The 22,632-nt window shown below is 41.5% G+C and overlaps 1 protein-coding gene across 12 annotated transcripts in view; it reads left to right on the top strand.

Moving 5' to 3' along the window:
* SIPA1L2 (signal induced proliferation associated 1 like 2) overlaps positions 1–22,632 on the top strand; it is a 236,675-nt gene that overhangs the window by 23,013 nt on the left and 191,030 nt on the right. The window contains exon 1 of one of the 12 annotated variants that reach the window (XM_075126904.1): positions 5,221–5,237. The exons of the other annotated variants lie outside the window; for them this stretch is intronic. The gene's annotated coding sequence lies outside the window, so the exon portion shown is untranslated. Of the gene's footprint in view, positions 1–5,220; positions 5,238–22,632 lie in introns of those variants that run through there. 12 annotated transcript variants of the gene reach the window in all.

Below are 22,632 nucleotides of genomic sequence, written 5' to 3'. Positions count from 1 at the left end.
TGAAAGTTGACATTTTCCTTAGGAATACTTTCCAACATTACTGAAACCTGTAATAACCTAACCTGTACTCAAGAAACCATCATGCAGTGCCAGTATTCTTGCAAACTACGACCCAGTTTGTAATCTCCTTTTTCTATATACAGCTTTGGCCATTAATTGCTAATTTTGAAGGCAGAACCATGAATTTTTTTTTGTATCCTGTTTTGCTAGCTCCTGTTGCTTGTACTCTGAATTGCTGCCCATCTGATTGGGATGAAGGGGCATTAAGTTATCTGTAGAGAAAATTCAGCAAGAAAAGAAAGGCAGACAGAGAAGGAAATGTTTAGGGAAGGGGCTTTTTGTTTTTTGTTCGATGAACGTATGACAGGCAATGTAAACTTATTATGTGGTTCAGAGACAGGAAAAAAAATCTGTGCACACAGTAATATGTGAACAGAATACATGGTGAAATGGATAAGCTGCTTTACTAAAAAAAAAAAAAAATTAAACCAATAATGCTGACTTTTTTGGGGAAGACTTGGTTTTCTTTGGTCTGGGGCTTGCATAAGTAATTGGGGGGGGCAGGATTTTTAGAACATATTTAATGTATAAAGAAACACAGTCAACATGAAATCTAGTCAACTTTTTTTTTAACTAGTTGCAGGTATTGCATCTGGCTCTGAGATTTCCCTTAACTATTTTTGTGGTTTTAAAATCACATTTTCCTACTCTTCAAATGCTTTTCTTTTGTGTGTTAATGAGTGAAAGACTAATACAATTGGGAAGGTGTCTTAAGAGGACAAATAGTGTGTAGCCAGTGTCTTCATGTTGTCAAATGCACAAAGTAAATGGTGGAGGAAGAGCTTTTTCCCTCTCTAACTTTCACTTGTAGTAATCATAAGTGTTGGGATAATAGTATGTTTTTAAAAAATGTTCAGATAGTGATTATTCCTCCTCCTCCCACCTTCCCCCCCCCCCCCCCCCCCCGAAGCTGGTGAGTTTTCTATTGAAAACTTTGTTTTAGATTTCCAAATAAATGTCAGGTATGCCTCTCATTTTTCTCAGTGCCTAAAATATTTTAAAATTCAGGAAACTGATTTTGGTGTTTCATATTTGTTGGGGAGGACCCTAAGATCCACACCACCATTTTTATATTTTATATATAAAGTTTTGGGTCTTGCCCCAGCATCTTGCTTTTGCTTGCCTTGTTTTAAGCCTGATCTTGCTCTGTAAAATGTTAGCAGTATTCCTAACCCCAAATGTTCAAAACTTGAGAGTTAGGCACCAAAAGATCATGCAATTAGTTTAAAGAAATTGAGGTTCTTTTTGTTTACCTTCTGGTTGTTGAGCCTTTAGAGTACATGAAGATCACATGTTAAAGATGTTGGTTGCAGATGCGAGGGTGAGAAACTTGAAAGCTGAGATTTTCATGTAATCAGTTATCTCAGATAGCTTGGATTTTAATTAAAACATCAAATATCATAAGGTTTGTGATAAAATCATGAGTTGGAAACATAGATAGTAAAATATTACAAATGAAGTAGAGAACTTTTTAAGAAGTTTTGCCCATTTTTTAATAAAGAAATAAAGTTTTGGGGCTCAAGGAAAAAGGTTGAAAATAAGTTTGATGTCCTTGAACTGTGACAAACTTGGTTCTCGACCAAAATAAATAATAATAATAAAAAAAAAACTTGAAGTACACAGTTAAACAGTGAGGCTATATAATATTGATAAGAGAACCACTTTTTTTCCTGTTTTGTACAACTTGGATTACTGAGAATTAGAAGAATTCACTTTGCTCTTCTTTTATCTTGTTTGCGTGGACAATAGAATCAAGTTAGTTTTATTCTGTCAGTGTCTAATCATTTTTTCACTTGTCCTGTGTATATTATTGTTTTTGCAAGCACCACAGAAGCATATGTAAATTTCCATTTGAATTACATGAATTAATAAAAGAGTCACTTCTTTTGGAAACCAAGACCAAAATCTACCTCATCTGTCCTTAAATCTCCACCTAATATCAACCTTTATAATTAATGGAGTTTAAAACTGGCCACTATAACCAGTCTAGATTTACAATATGATACACAGGCTAGCACTAGTCTCACTTACATGCTATATTATAACCAGTTAATTACCACTCACTCGCTATACAGAAGCTGGAGACTCTCTTCTCAAATGTATGTCCTTGCTATGGGTCCAAGATTATCACATATTTGGTGAAATCCTGGTCCCATTAAAGTCAATAGCAAAACTACCTTTGGCTTCAGTGGGCCAAGGATTTCTTCCCTTTTTTCTTGCTCTTCATGTGCAACTGAGAACACCCTTTTTCATTCACCGTACCAGTCTGGGCTTGAGGGGCCCCTCTGCGCTGTTGTTCCTCCCTGTATAGGCTGGATATACTTGTAGGAGAGTTGACTTGTGCAGATACTCAGTTACTGCACCAGCCAAGGATTCTGAGATACTACCCTCCAGGCATGGTACAGTTAGTTTTATCTTTACATTGCTTACCTAACACATATGGGCTGCTGTCCAAGAATAACTGACACACCCTTCCAATAGCAGAGGAGAGGGGAGCTGGCATGTGCGTAGGCAGCTGCCTTCCACCTCAAGCAGCATACAGTTGTCAGCATTCACTTGCCCTAACCCAGTAAATCATGTGAAGTAACCTGAGGATGTATTGAACCCACTCTACAGTAAGGACACCCTCCCAGAAACTTCACTTTTGCTGACATGAGTTCATCTCAACTGTGTTAACGGTAGTGGGTCTTTATATGATTTTAAGCACGGTGTTGATTAAACCTGTTCTGAGCAGGATTAACTGAAGTGGTACTTTAAAAATGGTGATGGCAGCCAGCCAGTCCGTGTGCAACAGGTATTCCAGTGTTGCTAATACTTGTAGAGCTGAATCATTGGTAACAATGGTAAGAAAAGTATGAAAAATCTCCACAGTGGGAACTTGCTCTGTGCGGCTCCTATTCACTCACTCAGTGTGAGTCCTCCATACTACACCAGCAGCAGGCAGCTGCCTATTAATTAGCTGGGTGCTGCCTGTTGACAAATGCAGAGTTAATATTCAGTACTGGACCTTCATCCCAAAGATAAGACTCTCCTGATATCCGAGGACTTCTCCCTGACCTCTATTCAATGTAGGCTTCAAGAGTGGGTACACGTTGTCTTTGTACCACAGAAGACATTACTGTTGGAATTGCCAAATTAAACCATTGAATATGTGATCTGTTGAGGATCCACATTCTTTAGGTGGAACGTGAGTAGGGCTACGGGGGCAGAGAAATTTAATTAAAAAAAAAACACCTTATGCCTTTTGTACCTTCTTTTATATTGTGTAAAGAATGTCTCAAAACTCTATTTTCTTTATTTTTGTTTAAAAATAATTTGCTGCTTTATTTTACCTTTGGAATATCAACTCTGATCTCAGGACGTTATTTTTCCCTTGAGATGAGATGAAGATGTATGGTAGCTCTTGTAACTTAGCTGAAGGAGTTGGGATGTTGAAACTTTAATGGAGATGTCCTATCTCAAAAATATTAGTCACTGGAGTCTGAATAGGTAATAAAACAGTTTTAAACAGTCTGATTGAAAATCTCTTTGTCACTCATTACTTTACTTTAGTGTAACTCTTTACACTGGTGATGTCATAATTTCATTAGTTCATTTATCATAGAACCTTAAAGACTATAAATGACTTGAATTTCTAACATCAGGTAGTAAATTTCTTTTGGTCGAAAAAAAACAGAAGCTCAGTTTCCTCCCTTTGCAGGTCATTGTTAAAGTTAATATGAAAACCTTAACTGCATATTTTCTGAGTTTCTGGTATTTTTGTTTAAAATGTTTCATTGGTATTTTAAAGGGCAATATTTCAATGTGAAAACTTATTTTTTTTTTAACCTGGGACTACATTTAGAATGCATGAGTATTTAAAAATATATTCTAACATTGTTAAATTTGAGAACTCAGGTGGGATGTGTTTTTGGAGGTGGTTTATTGTAGGATGGTGTAAAGAGAAAATGGATTAGTATTTGCACTGACTGCAAACTAGCAGCACTGGAGAGCTGCAGAGATAGCACCTTAAACTCAATTCCAGGTAATAAGAAAGGAATACACTTCTACTGGCACTACTCGGAGTAAAAAGAAATGGAAAGTGTTTGGATTCAAGGAAAAAATGGAAAATAAGCTTGACTTCTTTGAACTGTGACAAACTTGCTTATGAAACTAATCATTTAAGATTTTGATTAAAAAAAATCTAGGACAGACTATGATGCATAGAGTTGAATGGGATGTGGTAGCAATAAGGATCATTGTTTCACTGGAACTCAGCAGAGGCATTTGGGCTTCAAATTCTGTTACGGGCACTAGAAGTCTTGTGAGGATTGTTGGGGAAAGTAAAAGGAGGCTGAGTCATTTGATAGGGATGAAGGAAAGCAGAGAACACTTGAGACTGGAAGACAAGGAAAGTGAGTTAACCACCTCTTTCTATTTAGCCAGTCATGACGTAGGATAACATCAGCCATTCCCTAACAAGCACTCCTCCCCATTCAGTCCTCATCAGGGCACAAAAAAACATTTGTGCCTTAATTCTGTTTTCCTCACTTTCAAACATTGTTTAACTAAGTTGTCATTTTTTCAATTACTTGATATCTATTTACAGTCAATTTGAGTCTTAATAAGGTTATTTTTCTTGGACTAGACTAATCGAAACCATTGTTCTGAGGCCCTTTGTGCTGAAACACTACAGCACAATTGTAACTACTGAAACAAATCTTTAGAGTATTTGTCACAAACAATTCAATTTATTTATAGCAATAATATAAAGATTCTCACATTTGAGCTGACCGTGCAATCTGAGATAAAATATAAACCTGAAAATTTGTTTTATAATGAAGCCCTTGATGTCTGTTTGCATTGGTGTAATAAATGTAAAAAATATCTACCTAGAACAGTTCATGTCTTGAAAACCATTGTGGTAAGGCATAATTGCACAAAGGGTACCCATTCATTCAGTCTAGTTCATTTAAAATAGCAATGGGCAAGGTGAATTAAGGTGTACTTTTTTTTTCTAACTTTCAACTCATGGAACAGTTCTTTATTAAGGGACTAAAGCGCACTGTTAAATATTAAATACACTTTTACTAATTTTAAAGGGTGAACTTTGTCCTTTCAAACAAGACTTCACAAGATGAAACAGTGCATCATCAGAAGAGAGAAATACTCCTTTCAGGGCTCCAAAAGATATGAAGGTACTGCATCGAGCTGAAGGAAGTTTTTTTTGGCAAATAGTGAACTTGCTGAAAAGTGTAGTTTCAAGGAGGCCAAAACTATTCACTAATTTGTGTCAAATTTGGTGAATATTTTCTGCTGAAAAAAGGGAGGAGAAATTCCAAACAGTTGAAACGTTCTGTTTTGACACTTTCAGAATGAAACATTTGAACTTCTTGTTTTGATTTGGTCTAATTTTGGGGGTGGGGAGAAAAAATTAACCTGAAATTCTTTTATAAATCATGTTAGCAAAGAGTTTCCAGACTACTAGTTAATAATCAAAGTACTTTTTATTCAAATTTTAATAGGAAGGATGGTTCAATGTAGGGCACTAGTCTAGGATTTGGGAAACTTGTGTTCAGGTTCCTGCTCTACTACAGACTTTCCTATAGGACCTTGAACATTTTAGCTTTTCTGTGCTTGAATTCACATCTGTAAAATGGGGATAATAGCACTTCTCTACATCACATTGAGAGTGATACATTAACGATTGTGATATATGGTTCCCATCATTGTAGTATCTGAGTAAGTTAAGGTTTTGTCATGACTTCTGTTTAAAGGTTGACTTTTCAAACTCCTCTTAAAATCAACATGGTTAGTCAGATTCCTTTTTAAATTTGGTGTGCCTCTGGAGGATGCATAGTAGGATTAGTGACCCAAATTTAGAGTCATTTGAGCTAGGATTCTGAAGATATAAGCCTTCACTCTTAGCAATTTTTAAAGAAGTTTTTGCAGGGGTATAGCTACACTGCAATAAAACACCTGAGGCTGGTCCATGTCAGCTGACTCAGACTCATGGTGGTCAGTCTACTCGAGTATAAAATTGCAGTGTGGGCCTTCGGGCTCAGGCTGGAGCCCGGGCTCTGGGATCCTCGGTTCCAGCCCGAGCCCAAGTTCTGTGAGCCTGAGTCAACTGACACAGAACAGCCACAGATGTTTTATTGCAGTCTAGATATACCCCAAGTGTCTTTTTGCAAAGAACTAATGATAAAACTGTTGATGTGCGTCAAAATGTTTTCTATCTGTCAAGTCTTACCCTAGATAGTGCATGGCACCCACCAAATCTTTCTGGGACCCAAATTGATGCATCCGATGAAGTGAGCTGTAGCTCACTAAAGCTTATGCTCAAATAAATTTGTTAGTCTCTAAGCTGCTACAAGTACTCATTTTCTTTTTGCAAATTGAAAAAGGTAATTTATAAATGGCATATGCATTCTGTAAAAATGTACAAAACTGAAAAATTGGTAGAGGGTTTCCATTCCCACCATTTTACATGCTTCAAAGCTTGACTCATGTAAGTGCTTTAGAATCCAAACAGTTACTCGTATTGCTTTGAAATTTGGTGTACCTCCTGGGGTTGTAAGGTAGGAATAGTGATACAAATTTGGAGTCATGTGACTGAGGGGTTCCTGAGTTACAGCCCCCCCCACCCAAAAAAAAGGTTTCCTTCTACTGTTAAACTGAGAGGTACTAATGACTGCATGAATCACAGATCTCACTGAGATTGATGACTGGAGGTGGAGGAATGGAGGGGAAAGAGGGAGTGGGGCTGCAGTGAGGGGAGGAAGTTATGGGGGATAAATGGGAGGTGAGGGGAAGAAGGTTGGGCAGAGTGGAGGAGTGGGAAGGTGGATGTGGTGGGGAATGCCAGGGGAACTGAGGGGGAAGGAGCAGTGTCAGCCCCACATTCCCCTCCCGTGTGTCTGCCCAGATCTAGGGGATTCTTGTTCCTCTAGTGGGGTCTGAGTCCCCCTTGCCTCCCTCAAATGAGCTCAGATATTGGAGCCTTGTCCCTCTGGGTGTGTCTGAGCTCCTCACACTGCTCCCCATTGTGTGCTAGGATTGGGGGGCCCATCTATATGGGGTTAGTTCCCTCCACCACCACCTCAAGTGAGCCAGTTTTTGGATGATGTTGCCCTTTTGGGTGGATAGCTGAGAATGGGCATTTTCATATATATCAGTCTCTAAAATTCTTGGGAGGGAAATGGGAACATCTGTTGAGATGAATGGAACAGTTCATATGTCTCAGAACTTTTGTTTCAGGTTGTACTGATCTCATCAGAATATTCTAATACACACATTTAAAACTTGCTTACACTGAAACAGTCAAGATTTATTGGACACTAATGCATATAGAGTGGCAGTTTCTCTCCACGCTACTTCCCCATAAAGTGGCAGTGTATATGATAGGATCCTCATTGGTTTACTTCCCTAAAATTCACACAGTTTACACGAGGTGGAGTGCCTGACCCTCTCTACAGACACTTGAGTACCATAATGATGGGGACAGAAAGAATGAAAATCTTAAAGAAAAACACAGACAGAATTGTTATTAAGCAATTGACATTCAAGATTTTTCCATTAGATGAAAGAAATGTCAGTCTATAATGCTATCATTTAGATATATTTTCCTCATGTTTTCAGTTTTAGACTTCTCAGATTTGCTTAAACCACATTTCTCTGCTGAAATCAAAACAATAACTTAATGAAGTTCCTGTTTACCATAAATTTATTTCACAATGAATGCCATAAACCTAAATTCCATGTTGATTATCTAGATTTCAGGTTGAACATTGCATAATCTCAATTTTAAATGCTTTAAACTCCAAATTAGGTCAATATGACTTTTTTCTGCATACATTATTTTATCCGACCTATCTTTTGTACTATTATGTGGGAGCGGGGTGTGATGAAATGAAAGAATATGTTTATAGGAATTCACAATCAGGTAAGTACGTTTGTATATCCTTGCAGTTTCAGTTGAACAAAGAAGATCTGTCAGAAAACTTAATGCTATCTTGTATGATGGGGTGATGTATGAGAATAAGCAAAAACTTGAGAAGTGAGCCTCCCTTTGTGCAGAACTGTCACTGCTGCCACATAGCTGATATAGACTCTTTTCAGCTGTCACTTTCAATACAAAAGAGAGAAGAAGCAGGGTTTGGATGCTTATTCCCAGTGTACTAATCTGATTGTATCTCTCTAAAACCAAGTTTAATGTCTGCAAGGTCACTTATTGTTTTTTCTCCATCACGATGGAAGGGGCTGGAGTTTTGACTTTTCTATACGTTGTATAAATTCACTTTGAACAATGAAGGCCAAAGAAGGCCAAACCTTTAGGCATCTCTTTGCATCAAGAACAAAATAGTGTCTAATGTTGATCACTATATATCTTGAGGGACGAAGACTGAAAATTGTGTAACAATATGCATGACATTGTTTAAACTTTTCAAAACTCCTGAATGCATTGGGCAGACTTTTGTGTGTTGCTTATATCCTATCTAACCATAGGAGCGGAGGATTAATAGCTAATATATATAATAAAAATAACATGTCAACAATAAATTAAAATGCATTTGTTCTCAGTAGCTAGTATCAGTCAGTTATTCCACTGTGATAGATGTGGTTTTGAGGAGGAGCTTTAAAAAGTAAACAATCCCCCCACCCAATCATTGTTCCAAACTCAAATGGCTGCCAGTCATTGCTGAATCCATATATGTTAAAGGAATACCAGTGGAAAAATAAAGAATGTGGACAATAAGATCCTTGGGTCAATACATTCTATCTCAGTACTATATATCCCTTAAATGGCTGCATGTGTGTGCATGCTCAGTGCATTTGGGATAAAACATGTGCCCTGCGCCTCTTTGTGCCATCAAATGAGTGGTATAAAGGGTGGTACCATCCAGATCTCCCTTCAGTTCCTTCTCAGCACCTGTGGCTATGAGCTGGGGCTTTGCCAAACTATTGAGTGACTTCTGTGTTTGGGCAACTGAAAAATAGGATGAGAACTAAAAGGTCATATAACACACCAGATCTCACGCAATTTCTGTTTAAAAGGACCCAACTTTACTTTCAGTTGTCCACATAGATGCAGAAAGTTGTCAAAAACTGTGTCATTCTGGATCAGAGAAATGTTCCTTTTTGGTTTTTAGCTAATTAGTCTTTGCGCTAAATAGAACACAGATCAGTTTCTCTTCAGCTCATAGTGACCAGGCTCATGAGAGGTCTGTTCATATTTGAAACTTCATGTTAGGTTTGGAATTGTGATATGCCTTCTTTTGAGCCACCTGATGCCTGTGAGCTCCAGTTTTAAATGAGATTTTTATTCCTGGTGGCAATAACATCAGTTCACAAACTAAGTGAGCTTCAGCTCTAGTGGCTGCTCGATCCTACCCTAATTTTTACAAAATGAGATACTACAGGCGAAATCCTCAGCTGGTGTAGATCAGCACAGCTCCATTGAGCCCTATGAATTCCTTAGATAAAAATAGGAGGGTGTTGTGGATACCTCAGATTCCTTGTAAGTCAGTCAAAATTTTACCTTGAACATTTAGTGCTGGCAAGTATGTTTCTCCTTGCATTGTATGGCCATTTAGGGTATGTCTGTACAGCAGCTGGGAGGTGTGATTCCCAGGACAAAGAGACATACACTCGCTAGTTCTGCTCAAGCTAGCATGCTAAAATTAGGAATGTCTGTGGAGGCTTCGGCTATCCACCCAATTACATACTCAGGGGCAGTGGCAGATTTAGAGTTAGTGGGGTTCTGTACTCAGCTTCATTTTTGGGCCCCTCCTGGGGACCCAGCCAAGAAAAAGAACATTCTCCCTTTTGTCCCCGTTTTTCATTCTTTTACTTCCTCCTCCTCCTCCTGTAAGTAATAGGAAGTAAATGAAAATAAGGTGAGGTACTTTGTTTTTGTAGTCTAACTTATTTTTCCATAGACCACTTGAAAATCGCTGAGGGTCTCGGCTCACCACTTAATGATCTTTCCAAATGTTGTTCATACCGTTAGCTAATGATTGTAAAGCGCTTTGGAGAAGAGCGCTTTATTAAAAAAAACACAAACAAACAAACAAAAAAACAACAACATAAAGTGTTGGGGTGCGGGGTCTGGCCAGGAGTTAAGGTGGGGGAGGGGGCTCAGGGCTGGTGGTGCAGGAGCAGGCTGGGGGTTGGGGTGCAGGAGCAGGCTGGGAGGAAGTTAGGGTGTGGGGGGAGCTCAGGGCCAGGGGTGCATGGTCTGGGAGGAAGTCAGGGTGCAAGAGCAGGCTGGGGTTTGGGGTACAGGGTCTGGCCAGGAGTTAAGGTGCGGGAGGGGGCTCAAGGCTGGGAAGTGCTTACCCGGGGCAACTCCAGTTTGGTGCAAGGGGTGCAGGTGGGGATGCGGGGTGTGGAGGAGTCAGGGTGGGCAGGGGGCTGGAGGTGGGGCGGGTGGAGGAGTCAGGGCTGGGTGTGTGTGATGGGGGGTGCAGGAGTCAGGGCTGGGGGTTGGGGCAGGAGGTTGGGGTATGGAGTGCTTACCTGGGGCACTCCCATTTGGTGCAAGGGGTGCAGGTGGGAATGTGGGGTGTGTGTGCAGGAGCTCCTGTTTGGTGCTCAGGGTGGGGGGGGGTGCAGGAGTCAGGATGGAGGCTGGGGTGTGGGCTGGGGTCAGAGGGTGCTCCTGCCCTGAGCGGCTCACGGCAGGGGGCTGGGGAGGTATGTGTAGGGGGAGTGCGGAGGCCCCACCTCTTCTCTGCCTCCTCCCCTGCAAGCGTGCTGCAGCCCCACTTCTCCCCCTCCCTCCCGGAGAGCCCTGAGCACAGGCAAACAGCTGTTTGGAGGCGGGGGAAGCGCTGGGACGGATGGGGAGGGGCGAGAACACAGCATGCTCAGGAAAGAGGGGGGAGCTTGGCTGCTGGTGGGAGCAGAGCCTGCAGCAGGAGCCCCAGGAGCTGGCAGGACCAAGCTTCTGCCCCTGCAGCTGCCCAGCCCGGGGCTTCCTGTCGTTGGGGGGGCCCTGTGCCAGGGCACTTTGTTTTTCACTGTAAATCTGCCTCTGCTCGGGGTCAGGCGGGATTGTACTCAGCTGGCTAGCCTGAGTTGCTTCCTGTGCTGCTGTAGCTATGCCGCTATTTTTAGCACTATAAGTCGAGCAGAGCTGTCATGTTTCCATCTCCTTGTGTTGGGAATTGCACCTCCCAGCTGCTGTGTAGACACATTCTTAGGCAAGAACCTGCTCTGCTAGTTGGATGTGGAAAAAACTCTGAGTTTTTAAGCAGAGTGGATTAAAGTCCTAATTATTTAAATCCAACTTCTTGAATTTGGCAGCAATACAATAGGTCAAACTATACCCAGGGTGACCATTTCTAGCCATGAAGGGCACATTAGGTGGAAATGTCATAAGTGACTTAAGCGCACAAGTCCCTTTGAAAGTTACTTAAGCCATTTTAAAAATCCAGCCCATCAAAAGAAGGTCAGAGAGACGTTAATAAGGGTACGCCTTCTCTACAGAGAGAGCCTGGACTAGCTGAGCATGAGTGGAATGTCTCCCTGAAAAGCCCTACATCTGCCAGACCTATGTAACTACACCCCCAATGGTGCTGTACTAACCCTTGTGCAGGGATTGATATTCCTTGGTTCTTAGTGATGCATTGAACTAGGCCACTGCATGAATTCATTTGTAGGGTGTTCACACTCTCTCACCTAGCATGGAGCTGCTGTCTGAAGCAGTGACATGAGAACAATACTTTATGTGAATAACTCCACGTGGAGCTACTCATTATTAATGCAGACAGTTCTGAAGGTGAAAGCAAACTGCATTTGATAACGAGAACTTTTAATGAGAGTGTCATTAAGAAATTCAGTCTGCAAACTAAATAATGAATCATAGCGTACTTCTTTGGATGGCATCTCTGTGGAAATGCAGCAGAAATGGAGTGGGCAAACATGGGGTTAAAACACTGAGCCAGTGTAGGTGACCAAGTGTACATCTACACAGATAAAAAATTCCACTGCTGGCCCTGGTCAGCTGACTTGGGCTCAGGCTCTGGGTTGAAAAACTGCTGTGTAGGCATTCAGGCTCGGTGCTGAATCCAGAGCGTGTGAAGGAGGACGGTCCTAACTCTAAACTTCTAACAATTTTTTTGTGTGGGATAGCTTGATGATTCTTTCTAGGACTGTGAAAATAAATTCTCATGGTACTCTTTCCCCTGTTAGTGCTTTCTCATTACTTTATGTTGTGTATATTGTTGTAACACAACTACTGATTTGCCTACTTGTACCTTTAATAACCTTTCCAGGTGCATCCTTAATCTCCAAGAGTGAGGGGGATCTATTGCAACCTACTTCTGGAGAAGAGAAAAATATTTACACATTATCTTGTTCTCAAAAGTTTTAGTAGTTCTATTGCATATCATAACCCACCTTCCCTGCAGAATGAGGCTCTGAAATGTCTATTTGTTTTGAAAGGAACTGATGGTTTGGGAAATTATTGGCCTTTATGGTACATGCCACCTGCTGGTGAGATGGTTTAATGCTTAGCGTTTTAAACTTAGACAGTCCATCCCAGTCACAGGAAGAAAGCTCAAACCCAAGACTGGGGAATCTATTGTAACTACTAATGTTGGACAAAACTATAGAAACAGAATTCTTTAGCTGTGTTTCAGATTCAATATGGCATAGAAAACAAAAGCTTTGGGGAAATAATTGCAGTTCTCATTTTTACTATTAATTCATTCATTGCGATAATGTGGATTCATTGAGGAATCATGATGAGTAAATGAGAAAACGTATTTGGAAAAATGTTTTCTGATGCCTAGTGTTACCTTTAGATTTATTTTGAAACTCACAAACAAGTATATTCGGAGCTCATTGGAATAATATATGTGATGTGATGAAGGTGATATGAACATAACTTGCAGTTTCTGTAGGGTCTTGAACAACAAGTGAGGATGTTCAATTAGGGTGTAAACTCCACAGGGTAGGGACTTTTTGTCTGTAACCTGTAGTCACTTCTGTGGCACAATGTTATTCCTAAACCATTTGCATGTTGAAATGTAATGGGTTGCCTTTTGGTGAATGTACTTTTTTTTTTTAAAAAAATGAGTGACCCTTTCCCCTCATTATAACTATTGGAGAGCCCCAGCAGTGTCTCAGAATTACGGACATGTTAAAATCAGCCGCAGATTTTCTTCAGATACACATGTGCAGAGATTCTCATCTAAAGATGGAAGGAAAATAATTTGATATGGCACACTGCAAAGCAAAATGTTATCATTGCTAATTATTATGATTTAAATCTGTGTATTTTATTTCAGACAGTAAGTCTGTAAAAGTCTGCTGAATACTACTCATTTATTATCAGAACAGCAAATGAATCTCGGTAGTAACAGAAATTTTTGTTCCATAGTAAATAGACAGGGATGGCAAAGTCTTGTTCATGCCTTAAGTGATATTTGATGGCATACTTCCAATGCCAATTTCTTTTTCCTTCTATGCATAGTTCACATCCCTGTTCCCCATATTAATCTGTTGTGTGTGCCTTTGGGGACATTTCTGGTTTAGTTGGCTAGTTGGTTTATTTAAAAATTTCTCTTCCACAGTCCATATCTCTGCTTATGAAAGCACACAAACTATGTAATGCTAAATATCTAATTGAAATCCTTCTGCAGTAATGGTAGGGTTAAGAATTTGAAGCTGAATTTCTGCTAGCTAGGTCTTTGCAGAAAAAGAGAACAGAAAAGAGCACATCTGTCACATTCAGAAGAGGAAGCAAAATGAGGCTGATCTCCTAACCAGAAAGTAGGTTTTAATTTCAAACTGTTCTATGGAAGGTTTTTCTGAATCCATCTTGCCTACCAATAAAGAAAAAAAGGAATGTGGGAAAGCAATGTTGGTCATAATTATCATGAACCAGGGATAGGCTGACTTGTATCAGGAGGTGATGGAGGGCTTAAAGTGTGTATCTACTCTCACAGGTGTTACACTCCAAAGTAACACTGAAAAATGGTACACCCTTACTAAGATCTGTTGTCTGTATACATTCAATCATATTTTCTTGTTTTACTGACAAAAATAAATTTTTACTACCTTCATTCCTTGAGAACCAACACAGGTTTGGGCGAGTGGATTGAATTCTTGTCATATAAGCTATTCAACAAAACTGTTGTATTCCAGTTAGAGTGTAACCTGTGCAAACCTCAGGGCAGACTGTTAAAAAGCAGGGCAGACACTGCCAGTTTGGGGTATGTTCTAGAATTAGATTTCAGTAAAAATGTGAACTCCTGAAGCACTATAACAGTCTTACCATGGAGTTCTTATTTTTGAAAACTCACGGTGATCGAGGGAGATCTCAGATGATGGGCACTACATTAGCCTTTTTCCAATCTTTAAAAAAGAGAAGGGGGAGGATCCGGGGAACTACGGCCAATCAGCCTCACCTCAGACTCCTGGAAAAATCATGGAGCAGTTCCTCAAGGAATCAATTCTGAAGTACTTAGAGGAGAGGAAAGTGATCAGGAATAATCAGCATAGATTCACTAAGGGCAAATCATACCTGACTAACCTAATTGCCTTCTATGACCAGATAACTGGCTCTGTGGATGGGGGGGAAAGCAGTGAATGTATTATTCCTTGACTTTAGCAAAGCTTTTGATACGGTCTCCCACAGTATTCTTGCCAGCAAATTAAAGTAGTATGAGCTGGATAAATGGACTATAAGGTGGATAGAAAGCTTGCTAAATCATTGGGCTCAACAGGTCGTGATCAATGGCTCTGTCTAGTTGGCAACTGGTATCAAGCCGAGTGCCCCAAGGGTTGGTCCTGTGGCCGGTTTTGGTCCAATATCTTCATTAACGATCTGGAGGATGGCGTGGAGTGCACCTTCAGCAAGTTTGCAGATGACACTAAACTGGGAGGAGTGGTGGATATGCTGGAGGGTAGGGATAGGATACAGAGGGACCTAGACAAATTAGAGGATTAGGCCAAAAGAAATCTGATGAGGTTCAAGAAGAACAAGTGCAGAGTCCTGCACTTAGGACAGAAGAACCCCATGCACTGCTACAGACTAGGGACTGAATGGCTAGACAACAGTTCTGCAGAAAGGGACCTAGGGGTTATGGTGGGCGAGAAGCTGTACATGAGTCAACAGTGTGCCCTTGTTGCCAAGAAGGCTAACGGCATTTTGGGTTGTATAAGCAGGAGCATTGCCTGCAGGTCGAGGGACGTGATCATTCCCCTCTATTCGGGATTGGTGAGGCCTCATCTGGGGTACTGTTTCCAGTTTTGGGCCCCACACTATAAGAAGGATGTGGAAAAATTGGAAAGAGTCCAGCGGAGGGCAACAAAAATGATAAGGGGACTGGAGCACATGATTTATGAGGAGAGGCTGAGGGAACTGGGATTATTTAGTCTGCAGAAGAGAAGAATGAGGGGGCATTTGATAGTTGCTTTCAACTATCTTAAAGGGGGTTCCAAAGAGGATGGATCTAGACTGTTCTCAGTGGTACCAGATGTTAGAACAAGGGGTAATGGTCTCAAGTTGCAGTGGGGGAGGTTTAGATTGGATATTAGGAAAAACTTTTTCACTAGGAGGGTGGTGAAGCACTGGAATGGGTTACCTAGGAAGGTGGTGGAATTTTCTTCCTTAGAGGTTTTTAAGGTCAGGATTGACAATGCCCTTGCTGGGATGGTTTAGTTGGGGATTGGTCCTACTTTGAGCAGGGGGTTGGACTAGATGACCTCCTGAGGTCCCTTCCAACCCTGATATTCTGATTCACAGACAGTCCCCTTTGGCATTCCACTCTATCTTCCCACCCAGACAGGATGTACTTAGTGACAGTCGGTTACCATACACCAAAGATCACACAAAATTCAGGTTGTTTCCAGTCACTTATCCCAGGTCAATTTGTACCTCACATCTCATACCAAAGACACCACTTGTAGCCAGTCCTATAGTAAACCGACTAAGGATTTACTAACTAGGAAAAAGGAAATGAGTCATCTACAGGTTAAAGCAGGCAAGCATATATACATGAATGATTTAGAGTTGTAGTAATCTGTCAGCACTGAATGTCTTTTAGGGTTAACCTAGGTTGACACTGGGAATCTCTGCTTCTGTTTCCTAGCTCCAGCCCTATGAGAGTCCAAACAGCAAAGAGATGACCGATTTTTCTTGTTCACTCTTTTTGTCCTTCCTCCATAATTCAAGCTGATGGAATGAGCTCTTTTGCACGTAGTCTCTTCATGATGTGTGAAGGCGCAATTAACAGTCTTTGTATCCTGATGTCCCACAATGGCCCATTTAGTTTTGATAGCCTTCTTAATGAGCAGGCGTTGATCCCTTCTGACAGTTTGACAGTTTCGGGGCAAACATTTTTACAGCTATAAAACAAACTTTATCACATGCTATAAAGTAATACTTATGTGAGATTAATGCATACAGCAATTTACAAGCATTTCATAAGTCTAAACACATTGTTTTAGAGTAGCAGCTGTGTTAGTCTGTATCAGCAAAAAGAACAGGAGTACTTGTGGCACCTTAGAGGCTAACAAATTTATTTAAGTTCCGTAACCGTCTTAACCATACTAACACACAGGTGAGCGGGACTGGTTTTCAGCAATGCATTTGTCAGTGCTTGGCTGAGGCCTAAAACCTTGGGAAGAGCTGGCACCTGGTCTGCCAAGTGTGTCACCATTGTCTTAAATTCTGCCATCAGTTGCACAAGTGCAGCTTCACTAAAGAGCAGAATTTGAAGTAGGAGTTGCACAGATTTAATTAGGAACAGCATTTGGCTTGTTGTATCTTCATCAGCACCAGCGATAAATAAGCCATCTCTTCACCTCTAATGTGAGATGAATGAGGACAGGAGAAAGCAATCATTGAATTGGTCACTGTTAGCAGAGGTACTGGACAAGTTAAGTATACTGAGAAGTACATGGTGATATCCAAATATATCTTGTACTGAATGTGACAGATGCAAGTTTCCTGCAGTGTCCTGGACAAATCTTATTGAATTAAGTTTATGTATCATTGTGGGCTGGGGATTGTATGTAATTCCATGCTCGAGGGGGACCACAGCCTCCAGGAACTAAGAACAGTGCATTCTGTGGATAAACATGTATAAACAGAACTGTAAAAGAAGCAATAGCTCTTAATTTAGTTCAGATAATTAGGATGAGCCTCTTTAACTGTGTAGAAAGGTAAGAAAAACAGACCTGTAATCCTGTTCCCAGTTCTTAAGAACCGATTATCCTATCGTATCAAATCAAAACTGTAATTTGTATTCACATTTTTTCATCAGGCTACAAATTTTCTCATTTAAAGACACCCCTTCCCAAAAAAAAGTGCAAAGTTATGGCCCACATAGGGGATTGCATATTAGTCCTCCCAGTATATACTCTATGGGCTAGATTAGTGGTGAGCAACCTGCAGCCCGTGGGCTGCACATGGCCCATCAGGGTAATCTGTTGGCAGGCCGTGAGACAGTTTCTTTACCTTGTGAGTCTGCAGGTACGGCTGCCCACAGCTCCCAGTGGCTGCGGTTCGCCATTCCTGGCCAATGGGAGATGCTGTGGGAAGCAGCAGTCAGCATGTCCCCACCACAGTAAAACAGGATTATACCCTCCAGTTCCTTTCTATCCCCCCTTCCCACTTGCTTTCCCCATCCCTCTTCAGGGACCCCTCTCACAAAAGTTTCAATGTGAAGGAGGTAAAGGTATTACTACAGCTGGGTGTGGTGGAAGAAGTTCCTCTCAAGTACAGGAACAAGGGGTTCCATTCCTGGTACTTTTTAATCCCAAGGCCAAAGGTGGTCTTCGGCCCATCCTGGACCTCCGAGACCTCAACAAGTACCTAAAGAAGTTAAACTTCCACATGGTTTCCCTGGCTTCTGTTATCCCCTCCCTGAATCCAGGAGACTGATATGCTGTCCTCGACTTGAAGGACACATACTTCCATGTAGCGATCTTTCAAGGGCACAACGCTTCCTCTGGTTTACGGTGGGGCCCCACCACTACCAGTTCGGTCCTTTGTGGTCCTCCTGTTTGGCTTGGGGACAGCACAGAGAGTGTTTACCAAGTGCATGTCAGTGGTAGAGGCTTACCTCAGGTGCCGGGGTATTCAGATCTATCTGTACCTCGACGACTGGCTTGTCAAGGGCAGCTGCAGGTCTCAAGTCCAAAGGGATGTTGTGGTGTTTCAGGCCACTTGCCGCTCTCTGGCCCTACTGGTAAATGACAAAAAATTGACGTTAGTGCAAGTGCAGAGGATAGAGTTCATCGAAGTGGTCCTCGACTCGGCCTGCAGCAAGGCTTTCCTGCTGCTGGAAAGGTTCCAAACGTTGATGAACCTCATCGTGAAGTCTGTGCATTCCCTTTGACTACACCCAGGCTCCTCCTGGGTCACATGGCAGCGTGCACTTATGTGGTCCACCATGCCAGGCTCCGAATGCAGCCCCTGCAACAATGGCTGTGGACTATTCCCAGTCCAGAGACCCTATGGAAAAGATTGTTTATTCCCCAGGCGATACTTACATCGTTGCAATTGTGGACCCAACCGCAGGACAGTCCTGGAGGACGTTTCATTCGAGAATCCCCCTCACTCCATCGAGTTGGTGTCGGGCGCCTCAGACCGTGGCTGGGGTGTGCATCTTGGCGACCTCCAGACACAGGGGATGTGGTCCCCGGAGGAGGCGAAGTTGCACATAAACGGCAAAGAGCTCTGAGCAGTCCGGCTGGAGTGCAGAGTCTTCCTGCCCCACCTGTCAAGCAAGGTGGTACGAGTCCTGATGGACAACGTAGCCTCCATGTTCTACATCAACAGGCAAGGGGGAGCGCGCTTGTCAACTCTGTCAAGAGGCACTCTGTCTATGGGACTTCTGCATCAGCCATGAAATCCACCTGGAAGCTTGCCATGTTCCCAGTGTCAAGAATATGCTGGTGGACGAACTCAGCAGGGACTTCTCCTCTCACCACAAGTGGTCGCTCTATCCAGATGTAGCCTGCATGACCTTCCAAAGGTGGCCCCTTATACTGCTGGCACTAATCCAGAGGGCTCCAGAGCTGGTCCCCTACGGATACTGCTGAGGGGAAAAAATTCCAGCAACGGTGCATGTGGCGCACAATATGGAACGGACATGAGCAATACATCTTGAACAGCAGTTACGGAAAAGGTAACTGTCTTTTACCATACATACATTTTATCCTATTGAAAAGCAACGTGGACTGATGTCAGAATCAGTGGGCATGCAAGGATTCTCAAACTTTTTTGTAGTTTGGGCGACATTGTAGTAGAGTGTGTCCCACTAACCAAGTCTCCTGTCAAGCAACAATCATATAACCTCTATGTGGCAGCTTCAGCAATTAGTGAAATGGAAAAATATTAAGAAACAAAATTTTAACTCCTTGCTGAGATTTAATAACTGGAAACAAGAATTGGTACTAACCCCATATGACCATCCTACTCTCCATGGACAACAGGGGTTTGAGTGGAATTGTCTGTCAAGCATTAGAATGATGCAAGCAGTAATTGTGGTTTCACTTATATTGCATATGTGACTTGAGACCTGAATCCATGTCAATGTAATGAAAGTTTTTCCCCTCACTGATGCATTTTCTTTTGTATGCTTAAATTGAAATATACTTTTCACCTTATAATAAAAAAACACATTCTATTGTAGGTTGGTTAATTTTGCTTTTTGCCTATTACAGTTGGAATCATTTCAGTTCATTAGCTAAATACTAAATTACACAACCACCTAAATATTTTATAATCTTCCATATAAATATTGGTTTTATTTTTTTCAAACAACCTAGAGCTTCAACACATACTTAAATTTAATTAGTAGGCTCCATGTTCTTTCTGTAGGACTGTTTGATATTTTTAACTATTCTATGTGTAGATAATTAGAACGCAGCATCGTGAGTGTTGGGCTTAGTCTATTTTAGAACACGTGAATAACTTGTTTCCTTTTCTGGGGGGGGGTTGTCTTTTTCATTAGTCCGTTAAGAACGTGGCATGGTTAACTGCTTGGTCTTCTTAAATTAGAAAAAAAAATGCCTAAGAGCAGGCCTGACCTAGCCTTGGCCATGTTTTGTCTAGGGCTCTTGTGTTGGCAAGAGAATATTACGTAACTCCATTACCAAAGGAAATTTGTTATAATTGTGTGTTAAATACTGTTCTGTTCTGGACTCCTTGGGCATAATCTCCACTCTTTTCTTGTTTTCTTTAGAAATAGAATAGTCACTTAAGTATTAAGGATATTCATGAGTTTTGCACGTTCACAGTTTGAACATGGCAGCTCTCATGAGGGAACACTCATGTGAGCCGAAGTACTCTTCTGTCCTGTTGAGAGGAGGTTGTGCGTTCCTCCACTGTTGTCTGCTCCAATTAATGGTTATTTGTGTTGACTGTGTAATAGTACATCTATATAATATGGTACAGTTTTTCTATATAAAAATATAAGTATAGGTAACTAGTTTAAGGCATAACGCCGGATAGTTGTTCAGGTTAAAAGGGGCTTACATATCAAATTCTAATGGAAAGTTGGTGTAAGTTAGTGTGTGTTCTAGAGTGAAATTTTTCTGGAGGAGAAAAAATGTGGTTGGTGTTCAGTAATATAGTCCACCCCTCCAAAAATCTAACACACAGAAAGCAGTAAATTAAACTGGAACATGGAAATGGTTACTGCTGTTTTATTGCTTCATATGCTGACTTCTGAGTTGACTGTATGTGCTGTTCTAAAAATATTTTCTCTTGGTGTCAACTTGCTGTTTTTAAGCATTTGCTTAATGAGTCAACTGCCTGCACTGCTGTATTTTTAATTGGAAATTGTCAGGTACCACCTCTTTCTCTTGCTTACTCTTTTTTTTGCCACTGGCATCAGTTTTCCACTTGCTTGCTTTACTGTGAATACCATCAAGGATTTCTGCCTCATTTAGTAACTTCTACCGAGATCTGCAGTTCCATCTGTAAGACATTCATTAACATTTTTCAGCATCAGCACCTTCACATCCTTTCATTTTTTCTTTTCATTGAATTGATATCCGAGGCACTGTAAGTTTCCCACTGCTCTGCTTGTAAGATTGGGGAAGATAGGGACCCCCTCTTGTTTCCCTGCAGTGGTGCGCCCATCTGTTTGGTATTTCAGTCAGTAGTATTAGTTTCACTAATATTGCCCTTGATATTCTGATCTTCCTTCCTGTGCTCCTCTCTGAGCATCAGCAGCCAGGAGCTGGGCAGGATGTAGAGAGATGCAGTGGGCAGGAAATGGTCATTTATGCTGTGGCAGAGGAATCCCTTAATGCCACAGGAGTATTGTGTCTGCAGGTTCTTTGCGACCCCTGCTTCCTGAATGTTTTCTGCTCCAGCTCCAAATGGACCTGTTTCATCATTAGGAATAACTGATGTGGCAGGCTGGTAAATTGTGGGAAAGCGATCTTTTTTAAATTAGTTATGCTGAATGGCTTGTTGCATAATGAGGCTCCAGAATGTTATACACAAGCCACCTGGGCCTGATCTCCCTCATGCTCTCCTGAACAACATTCCTCCTGAAGTCTGACCCTCCCCCCCCCCCATTCCCCCCTCCCGCCGTTCCACTCACTATACTACAAACTAATGGTAATGGTAGAGCTAGGAATAGGACTCTGGTTCCCAGTCTTGTACTTTATTTATTAGATGATGGAAGTCTGTATATCAGCTACACTTTAATAGATGAACAGCGTCTATTACTTGTCTTCTATGAAACCTTTGAGTAAGCAGGCCAGTTCTATGTGTATTATACCCTTCATCCACAGTGAACCTGTTTGCTGAATTTAGCAAAAATCTCTGGCTGACTGCACAACTGACTTAAAACATGATAGTAAAAAACTATCCTTTGACACTTTCGCTTCCCTATTGGCAAGGCAGCTTTTGAATATGTTCCTCCATTTGCAGTGGATTGTGTTAGAAATGGCTGCAGCATGGATCTAGTCTGGTAAGCTGTGCAAGAGATTTAGAGTTAGGAGCTTTTTCATTCTAATTCCAGTTTTGCTGCTGACTTCCTATGTGGCCTTGAAATCTTGTTTTTGGTTGGGATTTTTTTGGGTGTTCTTCTGTGAAATGGAGATCACATCACCTAATTATCTACTACTTAAGGTGACTGTGAGTGCTAAATATCCAATGCTTGTATAGTGCTTTGAAGACATAAAAGAACTATAAATATTAACCAAATATTGTTAATAGATTAAAGAAGGGATCGTTAGGTCACAACGTGATCACCTATATAACAGAGATTATGGGACTTCCCTGGATTAATTCTTGTTTGAACTAGAGCAGGCATTCTTAACTTCATTGCACTGCAACCCCCTTTTGACGACAAAAATTACTACACAACCCCTCTCGAAAGCTTATGCTCAAATAAATTTGTTAGTCTCTAAGGTGCCACAAGTACTCCTTTTCTTTTTGCGAATACAGACTAACACGGCTGCTACTCTGAAACCCCAGGAGGAGATGACCAAAGCCTGAGCACACCTGAGCCCCGCTGCCCCAGGCCGTGGGGGCCAAAGTCAAAGCCCAAGGGCTTCAGCCCCAGGAGGGGGCCTGTAACCTGAGCCTCACCACCCAGAGCTGAAGCC

Source organism: Caretta caretta, chromosome 3, assembly GCF_965140235.1.
Source record: "Caretta caretta isolate rCarCar2 chromosome 3, rCarCar1.hap1, whole genome shotgun sequence".
Taxonomy (NCBI): domain Eukaryota; kingdom Metazoa; phylum Chordata; order Testudines; family Cheloniidae; genus Caretta; species Caretta caretta.
This window is presented reverse-complemented; position numbering and strand designations above follow the sequence as displayed.